Source organism: Cyprinodon tularosa, unplaced genomic scaffold, assembly GCF_016077235.1.
Source record: "Cyprinodon tularosa strain WSP-4 unplaced genomic scaffold, ASM1607723v1 ctg843, whole genome shotgun sequence".
Taxonomy (NCBI): Eukaryota; Metazoa; Chordata; class Actinopteri; order Cyprinodontiformes; family Cyprinodontidae; genus Cyprinodon; species Cyprinodon tularosa.
The window spans coordinates 379,985-388,864 of record NW_024039611.1 but is presented as its reverse complement, the minus strand read 5'-3'; positions in this window follow the sequence as shown (position 1 = coordinate 388,864).

The following is an 8,880-nucleotide window of genomic DNA, read 5'->3' as shown; positions in this document are numbered from 1 at the left end:
ACCTAACAACTCCCCCTGATAAGTTACCGTTTTTACAGGTAACTTAAAAACACAGACAGCGACACATCTTCGAAGGACCGGGTGACTCCGAGAGCATCTATAATCAGTGACGTATCATTAATTAGGGATCAAAAGTAATCACAATCAAAGCTTCACAGACCAAATGTTCTCACTCAAGACCACAGTTTCAGCATTTAACTACAATTTGGGTGTCATCTAATTAAAGGAAAGCTGTTTTAGTTTCCTATGCGCACATTATTTTAAGTTACCTTAGACTAGATAACCTAAGCCTATCAATCCAATAAGGCCAAATTCATCTACTCTCACTCCCACCTGGAGGCCTCCTAAATGTGACCGCTCCTCATGGATAAACCATCTATTCAACTTTACCAATCATTCAGTCACAGTAGGGGACGTCACAGGACAGGTCGGGCCGTTCTCCACCGGAAAACGCTACCCTCTCTAAAAGGTAGTAAAAACCGGGGTGACCCCGGGGAAATCCCACTCTCGGCCAATCTGAGCAAGAAAACCCTGTTTTGAATCTGATAATTATCATTACCAACTACTTAAAGAACCTGAAAGCCAATCAGGTTCAGAGTCTTTCTACATCAAAGAAAAAGTGGCATAAAACGTGATCTTGGTGGATCTGGAGCAAAATATTTCCATGATTTTCATCAAAACAGAATCAAAATAAATCAAAACATATAAATCACAATTAGGTTAAATCAAGAATTATTCTGGTCCGAGTTAAAAACAAATGATGAATATCACTGATGATGATGAATTCTTTCAGTGTCTCTATCACTCATCAATCTAATTAATCAATCAGAGTCTGGTATGGCCTCCTCCACAGCCACTTTGGTCTCCATGCAGTCCAATGGCAGATAGATGCTGAATCCACCTGGTGGTTCTCATGGACTGTTCTCATCACAGTTCATCAATCCTTTCCTCCGGGATCCTTTGACACACAGAGAGTGCAGTCAGTGTTCTTATCACGATAAACAATGTCTTCAATGAGCAATTCTTTATTCACTCAAAATCTAAGTGCAGTCACAACCAGATATTCTTATCCACAATTACCTTCCCTTTATCCCTTAAATCCCCATTAAATTGACTACATTTAAATTAATTATCCATGGACTCTGTGTTTTTTCAGCAGATTAATTTAGTGTCTATTGAAAAAAATTTTTAAAAATCCCCAAAAACATTAAACATTAAACATAACCTACCTTTCAATGCCTGGCAGTTGAAAGTTATTTATACCAGTATGTATTCAGCCTGAACATCCTATGGATGTTTCTGCTCATTATTTCTGTTCTGTTCTGTTGAAGGGTTCAAACAGTGTTGGTTTCACAGATCATCATGAGTAGCATGGTCAAGATGCGATTTGTGCTACGGCCGACGCCGGAGGAAGGATGGATGTTTGGGGGAAGCATGGGTCGATGGGATAGTTTCCTCTTAAATGAGTTTGAAATGAAAGAGTAAGATGCCCACAGGACGAAAAAGGGGTTTTCGATCCCATACTAATCGAATCATGGTCATGTGGAAAATGATGATCTTTCTTTGAAGGTTCAGTAGTATTCACTTTGTTTTGTTATTTACTTTAGTTTTGTTATTAATCATGACACTTTATTTTTCATTTAATTTGTTTTTCTCAACTTGCATCCATACTGGGCTGCGTCGGTAACACTTAGATACCGTTCCATTTAAACTTCACATACACGTAAGTGCACTTAGTTGCGTAATATTACCATCACTATGCAAATTCTCATTAGTACTTCATTTTCAATGAACTACAGGAGGGAATGTAGAAGCGAATTGTGTTGCCTCAGGTCATCGTGACCTTAAGCTCACAATAATTGAGAACACAGAGCAAGCAGTCTGGGAGCCACGTACACAGTTTGGCAATAACAATGGCAGGAAACATGTGTTCGCAGGCGATAAGCCGAGTACAAGCCTTGAAAAACAAAATCATTAGGCCCACTCGCACGCAATCCGGTCGCAAGCCAAGAACTTCCAGGAAATGTTATCAGAGCGTCCAGTCGTGCACATACGTCCACACAGTGCAATGTTGAAACTATATAAACGCCCAGATTTGAAATGGGAGTTGAGAAAAAGCTAGATGTGTTCTGTTGAAATGTGAAGCGCTGTGTTACGTGTACTGAGGACAGCATGTGAATTTGATCTTTGAAATAAACGCTTCTTCTCCCGTCCTGAGGCAATCAGATGATCGACTGAAGGTGTCCTGATTTTTGACCATTGAAAACCACCACAATATAAGCTAAAAATCTACTGCAACTAATATAATCTAATTCAAGGAACCTGTAAATACTTAGAAAACATTCAACCCTTTATTACACATTGTGACACTCAATTCATAGATTAAATAAATGAATTTTAAAACTATTTCTACACCATAGCAGATTAAGTTTTAGTTTCGTCTAAACTTATAACTGCATTTTAGTTTACTTTTATCCCCTCCCCATTAAAAAATATTAAAAGTTCTTTAATCTCTAAGAAAGACCCAGCTTGGCGCAGATTCCCTCCCTTTAAAAACTCCCCCATCAGACCTTGTATCCGTGAATGTTAGTGTATGAAAGAAAACCTCATTCCCATGTGGATCCTTGTGTGTTCTTCGAGTCGTTAACCGTGTGTGTGGGCGTGTTGTTACGTGACAGTATGTGTGTGTGTGTCTATGTGAGTGGATCTATATGTGGGAAACTGGTCAGGAGCCATCCCGCTACTGGTTTGGAAGAAAAAGTGTATCTTGGAGAAGTGATCCTCTCCAACATGCAAAAAAGTTCGATGTTCGGACAAGTCCATCAGGTTTCCCTCTGTTACCACAGCAGCTTTGAACCATAAGAGTCTTGGGGCCACGTGTCCCCGCACCCCCTGAAGGATAAGTCTTTACCTGAGTCATCAGCAGTATCACATAGAGGTAGAAGGAAACAGTGCGTCAAAGGTGTTCCTCCCTTCAAGAGGAAATGTCATATTGAATTGTTCATCTGCTCAGAGCACAGGATTGTACTCTGACTTGCTGCTGCGTTCCCAAAACTCAGCAGTACACAGTTCCTGAAGGTGTTGAATTCGACTGCACCCCCTCTATGCAAAGTGTCCAGCTATAGTCCATTTAAAATATTCTCCAAAAAAGCAGTGCTCCGATGAGAAAAAACAAACAAAACAAAAAACAAAGAACAAAATAAAAAAAAGAAAATCTGTTCCAACATCCCCAGAACCAGTCAATAGTTGTCATATCTGGACCCCTGACCAGATCCAAAAATGTGCAGGAAACATAATCTCTTCTTATATGCGTTATCTCAAATAAACTAAACACTAAAGTGTGCATTCCCTCTAAAGTATTAATTGCAGCTCTAGTGAAGTAAAGTCAGGTGTTCTTATTGCTTCATGCATAAAAAGTAAGGTTACCCATCCTCCAAATTGTATATAGCCCCTCAAATGCCATTTATAACTCTGCTCGCAGTAAAAAAAAAGCAAATATAATCAAAACAAGTAAAACACAATAAAAAAAAAAAAAAATGGTGAAGTTTTAGTCCCTGGGCCTGATATTGAATCGCCATACGCTCATTAACACTATAAGTCTTCATCGTTATTGCTTATATTGAAAGAAACCATCATTTATTTTAAAAATTTGCTCCTAAAAATGTTCTAATTTCTCCTAAATTGCATTTTGGTGTTGCTACTTTACCATTCCCAAATGTTAAAGTTTCAACTTGTTGTCCCTTTAATAATATTATGCTAATTAATAACTGACCAAACCATTTATCAAAAACCCAGTCTAATATATCACATAGTAAAACATCTCTAAATCCTCTTTTTTATTCCTCCATGTAAGAATACTCCACCCCCTGATGATATAGAGAAAATTTAGCAGACCATTTAAAATCTGTCGATAAAGTTACTCCTATAATTTATATTCCATGTAGTTGCCATCGCTTCTGATATTTCTCTTTAAGAAAATAAATAAATAAAGCAATAATAGTAATAATAATCCCCAAAGTACTGCCGTGTTGTTTAGAAAGATATTACATCTACCTGTTGATCCCCGTAAAGCAAAAATATTATTCATAGATCTGTATAAATAAACCGGTTTAAAATAAGTTGCCCATAATTTTTCCTTGTGAATAAGAAATCTGGTGTGTCAGTTCACTTATCTTTTTTTTCTCATCCGTCTCGTCCGATGATCCCATGACCTTCCATCATCCCATCACTGCCAGTGTTCTTTTCTCATCTGAAGCAGTGGGCATCCAGTCATTTCCTTAATGTCTGCGTCTCAGCAGCTGCAAAACATCCCTCCTTCTGTAGTTTAGGAGCAAAGTTAGTCTCTGTGCCCCTTGTAGGTTAATCCATCCTGCGACTCAAGAAAGAAAGTGTCCAATGTCTCTCCAAACAAAAAAGATCCATTGTTCATTTTGAAACATTTCCATCCGTAGTGTAGTCAAAACTATTCAAACAAAATGAACATGCGTGTCACGTCTTTTTTTTATTTTTCATAAAGGCTAAGATGTTAGTAAACAAACAGAAAAAACAAACAAACAAACATACAGACACAAACAACGACAAACATGTAAGACAACATAAACCCCAGTGGTGCCTCCGACTCCTCCAAAAATTGTTGGTTCATCGTGTCATTCATTTAATGCCTCTGTCAGCATGACTGCTCTTAATGTTCCACCCCAACAAAAGTCTGTGAGCTTCAAACCACCACATCAATCTGTACCTCATAGGTCATATCAGAACCAGAGAGGAATTAAAACAAACCCAGAGCTCACCAGAATGGCCTTCAGCCGGGAACAAAACATGCAGCTCACAATCTCTACACCCTGTATCTGGCATGCTGCGACCTTACACCATCTCTCTCATGTCCTAATCCATGGTTCCGATCCAGTCCAGTTACTAACCAAGTCAGTCCAGTCAGTCAGAACCTATTCAAATCCTTCTATCAAAAATTTTTCAATTATCTGAACCCCTCTCTCTCTCTTGCTCTAGTTGCTCTCAGCCAAGTTGTCCATTTCACATGCCAGAACTTCTGCAGCTCTTGGGAAAATAAGGGTTAATGCACATCTTAAACAAAACACAATGAAGGATGAGACTTTTGTCAGCCTGTCCTGGAAGAAAAAATTTTAACATTTATGGATTGTTACAAACACAGCCTGAAAAAGGAAAAAGAACATGTTTAAGCAAAACGATCTCCTGATCCTCGTTAAATGGGCCTCTGAATAATCATGCCTGCTCCCTGACAGCCTCACTGTCACTCTCTACAAGCAGGGCAAAAGTAAATGACCCCTCTGTGTTGGGAGCTGGAGAAATTCCACCTTTCCAGCAGAGTCCGCCGTGGATCCTCTGAGGGAGCCTCCTGCACAGCTGCAGCTCGTCAAGATCATCAGAGGATCCACTACTTAAGCTGTCTTCAGACCTTGCCTCAAAGCCGCAGTGTTGTTCCAGTTGGTCAGCGCTTAAGCCTAGATCCTCAGTGTAATTCGATGACTTTTGAATCCAGCTTGGATTCTAATCCTTGTTTCTGTTTCCCAGGAAACCTGTGCCTCCTCTGTGAAAGCTCAGGAAGAGCTAACCTGCTGAGCCGACCCTCAGAGCCAAACCTGAGGATTTACAGTGAACCTCCAAGCAGCTCTGGACTAGAGCTGGGAAAGCCAAAGCCAAGGTCTGTTCAAATAAGACGTGAGACGCTGAAGCAGCAAACGGACTCTGCTGATGAACTCATCTCCAGAACCAACAGAGACTCTCCCAAAGCTAACCTCAAGAACCCTCAAGGTACAATCAGTGAACTTCAGGAAATCAAACCTCCGTTGGCAACGCTAACTGAACTGTCTCTCACGCAGACTCCGGTGAACCAGAATCCAGGCCCCGAACCAGAACCAGTGTATACTGTGTGCTTGTGCATAAATAAACTGTTTAACTTTCATCCTTGTGTCCGTCAGTGGTGTTCTGCATTCTTGGGTCGCTTTTAGTGAACCCATCATGACAGAACACTGCGGCCAAACTCAAGGCCCAGCAGATCACCTCACCCGTCGACTGGAGGAGCAGGATGCCCAAATTCAGGGACAAACCCCAACGCTCCGTGAGTTATCCTCTTACACCCTAAGGGGGTATAAATAAATTTCTGCCTGACAAAAACACACAAAAGTAAATAACTTATAGCCTCAAAGCTATTAGATTTAAGAAGAAACTTTTGGTACGTCTGTAAAGGTAAGATGTCATAGAATGGTTTTCTGGTGTCAGCACCATTGTAGCTTTGACCCTGCCTGAAATATTAGGGACAAAATACAAAATATTTAGCATTTTTTTAACCTTGCCAAAATTTTCTTAGAAATAAACATTGCAAAACACTACCAAAATATTATTTATAGCACAAAAAAGTAGTACAGACTTTCAAATCTAAATGTTGTGTAAAAATATACCAAATTTGGACTCAATCAGATGAATCATATTTATTTTAGAATGGTATTAGTGAGAAATTTCTTAGGCGGAGAGGCCAAATATGTTTTTTACATCAATACTGGGGGTTTGGTAAAACTACGAGGTCACGTAGCAGCTGGACCCGCCGGTGGGTCCGTAGGGTTCAAGGGGTTAAACCGTCTAGTTGACACTCATAACCACATGCTACGGAGCTATGCTAATTATCTGAACAGCGCTAATGCTGTACCACAACCATTTCCGGGTCCAGTTCCACCTCCGAGGTCACCTGCAGTGACGTCATCAGAGTTCCGTCCTAGTCTTCCAGAAAGATTTTCTGGTAACATGAAAGATTGCAATGGATTTTTATTTCAATGTCGGTTGATTTTTCAGAACTCCCCTGGCTGTTTTTCCACGGATCACAAGAAGATAACTTTCATTCTCTCGCAGTTAACAGGAAGAGCCTTGGAGTGGGCTCAGGCAAGATTTGCCGCTGACGATAGCTTAAACTGCTACTACTCTGATTTCATCTCTGAATTTACCCAGGTATTCAACCAAGAAACTGACCAAACTATTGACTCTAGAACTCTTTTCAACCTTAAACAGGGAAACTCTTCGGTGGCTGAATTTTCCATTAACTTCCGGGTTAAAGCGGCAGCTTCCGGATGGAACCAAAGCTGGTGTCCTCGTTTTCATCATTGCTGGAGATTTTAATCAGGCGAATATGAAAACTGTTCTCCCTCATTTTTATCAACACGTGGATTTTGCTACTCGTGGAGAGAACACTCTGGACTTAGTTTATACAAACATAAAAGACGCATTCAGAGCAGCCCCCCGCCCCCACATCGGCTCCTCAGACCACCTTTCTGTGATGCTAATTCCTGCATACAGACCCCTGCTGATCAGAGCAAAACCTACAGTGAAGCAGGTGAGGGTCTGGACGGAGGGGGCCATGGATGCACTCCAGGACTGCTTTGAATGCTCTGAATGGGACATGTTCAAATCAGCAGCAACATATGACAACAAGATCAATGTTGATGAGTACGCCATGACTGTTTCAGCCTACATCAACCACTGCATCGAGGACGTCAGCACAACAAAGACCATCACCACCCGAGCCAACCAACGGCCCTGGATGACTGAGGAGGTCCGCCACGCGCTAAAAGCACGGAACTCAGCCTTCAAGTCTGGTGACAAGGAGGCACTGAGGACAGCTAGAGCCACCCTGAACCGTGCCATCAGGTTAGCAAAGCGGAACCATAACCAGAAAATCCAGCATCTGTTCCACGACGCCAACAACACCAGGAGCATGTGGCAAGGCATACGGGCGATCACAGACTACAACACGCCCCCTGCCCCGGTGGATGAAGTTGATGCTGACTTCCTAAACGGACTAAATAACTTCTTTGGGAGGTTTGAGGCACTAAATCGCACTCCAGCAGTGAAGGCTGTCCCACATCAGGAAGAGGAGGTTCTCTGCCTTGACACAGCCGACGTGTGGAAGACTCTGAGGAGGGTCAACCCGCGGAAGGCCCCAGGTCCCGACAACATACCTGGGCGGGTGCTCAAGGAGTGTGCAGGTCAGCTAGCTGGTGTCCTCACGGACATTTTTAACACCTCGCTGGAGCAAGCCACAGTGCCAGCATGCTTCAAGTCTGCCTCCATCATCCCAGTGCCAAAGAAACCTCAAGTCACCTGCTACAACGACTACCGGCCCGTCGCACTGACTCCCATCATGATGAAGTGCTTTGAAAGGCTGGTAAAGGAACACATCGTCTCCAGTCTCCCCCCAACACTCGACCCGTTCCAGTTTGCCTACCGGCGAAACCGCTCCACTGAGGACGCCATCTCCTCTGCTCTTCACCTGAGCCTGGCCCACCTGGAGGAGAAGAACACCCACGTGCGGATGCTGTTCCTGGACTTCAGTTCAGCGTTTAACACCATCATCCCACAGCACCTGGTGGGAAAGCTGGAACATCTGGGCTTCAACACACCCCTTCGAAACTGGCTGCTGGACTTCCTCACCAACAGACCTCAGTCAGTCCGGGTCGGTCAGAACACCTCTGATGTCATCACCCTCAGCACGGGCTCCCCTCAGGGCTGCGTCCTGAGCCCCCTGCTGTTCACCCTGATGACATATGACTGCGTCCCCAGGTTCACCACCAATCACATCGTGAAGTTTGCGGACGACACCACGGTGGTGGGCCTCATCAGGGACGACAACGACCGGGACTACAGAGAGGAGGTGGAGCAGCTGGTGGACTGGTGCAGTGAAAACAGTCTGATCCTGAACGTGGAGAAGACGAAGGAGATCATCGTCGACTTCAGGAAAAACCGCCCCCACCATGCTCCACTGCTCATCAACAGCTCAGCTGTGGAGGTGGTCAGCAGCACAAAGTTCCTGGGGGTGCACATCACGGACAACCTCACCTGGACTGTAAACACTTC